Source organism: Corvus moneduloides, chromosome Z (assembly GCF_009650955.1).
Source record: "Corvus moneduloides isolate bCorMon1 chromosome Z, bCorMon1.pri, whole genome shotgun sequence".
In the NCBI taxonomy this organism is placed as follows: Eukaryota; Metazoa; Chordata; class Aves; order Passeriformes; family Corvidae; genus Corvus; species Corvus moneduloides.
In genome coordinates this window covers 1,355,630-1,359,831 of record NC_045511.1, presented here as the reverse complement: position 1 = coordinate 1,359,831, position 4,202 = coordinate 1,355,630, and positions in this window count along the sequence as shown.

The window sequence follows — 4,202 nt, the reverse complement described above, 5'->3', positions numbered from 1 at the left end:
TGGCTGCCTGTTCGCTTTGTCTGGGATTGTGGTGGGTCCATGAGCCGGTGCTTGGGCACACCAGGCCCCTTCCCTCTGCAGGTTCAAATGTGCTTCTGTCCTGCAGATGCCTCTGGCTTCCCAGGCTGGGGCTTTCAGAAGCTGCCAGTTCCTCTCTAGTTCTGGATCCCCCTGGGGTTTCCTCACTCCATGGTCACACTCCACACCATGTCAGGTTCCTCCAGCCAGGCTTTCTTGTGATTCGTTTTCCAGGCAATCTTCAAAGTAGGGAAACCAGGACTCTTGGCTTTTGGCTACTTTTACTCTGAGGGTTTGGGGTTTTTTTGAGGGATTTCCTGTTTGCTCAGATCCACATGACTGGCTGAGTCAGGAACAGGAGAGTCATGTAAATATGCCTACAGTGACTCGCTTTGCATCAGCAGCAGAACTCAGAACTTCTACTAATCTATTTTAAAAATACGAGTTAAATATAAACCTTTTCCTTCCGCCGTGGGTCACAGGCAGTACCTGCCAGCCGGCACCGCATGTCATGGTGCAGAGCCACACAGGCCTGGCCATGGCAGGAATCACAGAACCCTGGAATGGCTGGGGTTGGAAGGGACCTCAGAACTCATCCAGTGCCACCCCTGCCATGGGCAGGGACACCTTCCACTGTCCCAGGCTGCTCCAAGCCCCGTCCAGCCTGGCCTTGGACACTGCCAGGGATCCAGGGGCAGCCACAGCTGCTCTGGGCACCCTGGGCCAGGGCCTGCCCACCCTCACAGACAGCAATTCCTTCCCAATATCCCATCCAGCCCTGCCCTCTGGCACTGGGAAGCCATTCCCTGGGTCCTGTCCCTCCAGGCCTTGGCCCCAGTCCCTCTGCAGCTCTCCTGGAGCCCCTTTAGGCCCTGCCAGGGGCTCTGAGCTCTCCCTGGAGCCTTCTCTTGTGCAGCTGAACACCCCCAGCTGTCCCAGGCTGGCTGCAGAGCAGAGGGGCTCCAGCCCTGGAGCATCTCGGTGGCCTCCTCTGGACTGGCTGCAGCAGCTCCAGGTCCTTCTCATGCTTGGAGCCCCCAACATATACACACATTTTTCATGTATCTCATGCAGTTTCCCCTGAGACAGCAGCCTCACATCTTGGCTCTCATCTCTCACCATTGTGATTAATTTAAATTCATGCTGGCACTAAGTTCTGCAGCCCAAGAGTCCCACAGATGTTTCATCATGGAGCTTTAAGCACCACTGACTCATCATTCACATATCTGTGACACAGCACGTGTTTCTGTTGCGTCCGTGTGTCTCCCCATGGAATTTATTGGCAGGAAGATGCAAGTTTCTAGCACTGGCACATAAAATTCAGGCAGTTCTTAATATTTATTTGACTCTGAGCTTCATGGGAGGACTGAGAGTTTTGAGTTGGAGGCTGAAAAGAGCTCTGTGAACTTTCTGAGTGAATAAAAGACACAGCTGACAGGACAGGTCTGTGTTTGGCCTTGGCTGGCGGTGTCAGCTGCAGGCATGGGTCCTGCTTGGTCACTATGGTCCAGATGTAGAAATGCAAAGATCAGAGTCCTTCCCCGACCACATCTGAGCCAGGCGCCATCAGACAAATGCTCTTTTTTACCCCAGATCTGCACAGCGGAAGGGGGTGGGAGGGAGGATCAGCTGCTCTCCTCTCTCCACACCCATGGGTGAGTGGAGAAGATATTATTCTCCTTGCTCTCTCTCAGCCTTGAAGGAGCAAAGGGTAACCACAAAAAGGGAACATGGTGTGAGGGAGGAGTGAATAATTCCAGCATGGTTAGGACAGCGTAAATCCCACTAGTGGATTTACAGTTTTATTTCTATAAAGCTGCCTGTGGTCCTTCCCTACCTCCCTGCCCCAAGCACTGATCCATCTCAGAAAACATCTCCTTACCCTCCCTGCATGCTTCAGGTTTCACCAGGAAGACTGTACATCTCTGAGTTGCTTTATCTATGTTTTTTAATTAGAATATCACAGAGAAGCTCACCAGGCATTGCTTGGGGTTTCACCACCTACATCCTGCCTGGCTGCTCTCAGTCACCAGCTCAGCAAGTGGGTGAGACCAGCAGCAAGGTCAAAACTCCTCTCCCAGCAAATCAGAGTCCCTGGAGCAGAGCAGAGCATCAGGCTCCAGCTCACTGCAGGCACAGCTTTGGGGTTGGGGCAGTGTTACCTGTGGCAGAAATCAGAATTCCAAGCCAGTGACATGAATCCTTGCACATGAACACTCCAGGGAACACTGCTGCCCTGCTGGGCACTCTGCTGGCAGGGATGGAGAGCTATGCACAGTCCTTCCCTTCCTGATCCATCTCCAGGCAGGAACAATTTCCCTACTGCAAAAATGTGAATATTTGTTGCTGGGAAACACATTTTTTTTCGCACCTGAGACAAGAACTGTGTGTATAACCCAGATGGAGTGTTTAAAGAGGAACTGAAAGTATTTGGGTTGAGTTTTTCAAACTTGCCTATCTGCTAATTTTATGTCAATAAAAGATCACTTTATTCTTTTTAGCTAGAAAGCAATCTCTGCTGACTCTAAGTTTTCCTTCCTGTTATTTTTACATGAGTCTTCTCAACAGATCCAAATGTTTCCCAGAAATAAGGTCATGTACTATATAGATGCTTCTGTGTCATCCTCATGTGCCAATCATGGGAGACTCATTTTTTGTCCTCATTGCCATAGGGGGCACCAAAATGTCCAGCACAATCAGCAGCTGGCACAGCAAAAAAGTAGGGATAAAGGGCTAAAGTTAGTGGGAGAATGAGGAAAGGACAGGTTACACAGAGGTTTTACAAACTGATGGTTCTCAAATTAACCTGGTGTTATGGGCTTTTTCCCAGAAGACTTAAAAAGTGAGTCCAGGCATCTAAGAGCTGTTTGCAGTGGTGTTACAGAAGGGAGGCAAGGTGCTGGCAGGCTGAAAAAGGGGGAATACAGGCTCCGTTCAAAAAAAAAAGAAAAAAAAAACCCAAACAACAATCACTTGGAAATTACAAGCCAGTAAACTTTAACTTCAGTTCCTGATAAACAACATCAAAGAGACCACGGAACAAGTAATTGGCAAATCATTTGCAAGCAAGAAGAAAATACAGAGACAAATACCAGCCAACAAAGGTATGTCAAGGACAAATGGTTTCATGCTAAGTGCCTTTTCCTTCTGTGATGGGTAACAGGTCCTGTGGGGAAAGGAGCAGTATATATTTGATATGATAAGGCTTCTACACCTCCCTGTACCCCATAGCACCTTCATCCCCATGGCCTGTTCGGAACCATCCCTGGATCCCCCACCCATGGCTTGGTGTCACCTGGGTTACTGTCCCACCTCTTGTGGGTTTAAATTTCAGTAATAACCCAGAGGAGAGAACAGAGAATTTTTATGTAGAGAGCACCTGGAGTGGTAAGGGCAAGGACCACTTGAGAGATCTTGGGGATTTGGTGGAAAGGGCTGAAAACTCAGATGTGGTACAGAAAGGACAAGGTCCTGCAGTGACAGGACAAGGGGCAGTGGGTTCCCACTGCCAGAGGACAGGGATGGATGGGATATTGGGAAGGAATTGCTGTCTGTGAGGGTGGGCAGGCCCTGGCACAGGGTGCCCAGAGTAGCTGTGGCTGCTCCTGGATCCCTGGCAGTGTCCAAGGCCAGGCTGGACGGGGCTTGGAGCAGCCTGAGACAGTGGAAGGTGTCCCTGCCCATGATGAAGATGACTTTTAAGGTCCCTTCCAACCCAAATCATTCCATGATAAGATGCTGTAATTCAGTGCCAGTGCAGGGTGGTGAAAAGGGATGGTTGTTCTACCTCTTGGATGAGACAGGAACCTTCTGACCACTGTTTAACCCAACAATAAAAGCTGAGAGTAGTATAGGGATGAGCTTTAAGATCCTTCCCACCCAAACTGTCCTGGGATTCTGGGATTCCATGACACCAGCAGGGTTGCCCACCTGGACAGGAATAATCAGAAGTGGAGGGGAAACAGCTGACTTGGAAGCAGTTCTTTTGTCAGAAATAGATGATCACAAGCTGGAGGTGAGTCAGCAAGGCCACGGGCGCTGCAGGGGAAGGCAGAGAGCTGTGGTGACCTCTTCAGTACAACCCTTGGGGAACACACTCCATTTCCAGGCATTTCAAGAAAAACGAAGCTTAGTGGGACAGAATGAGTTCTGGAAAGGATCAGAGCTGACAAGTTGTGTAGTCT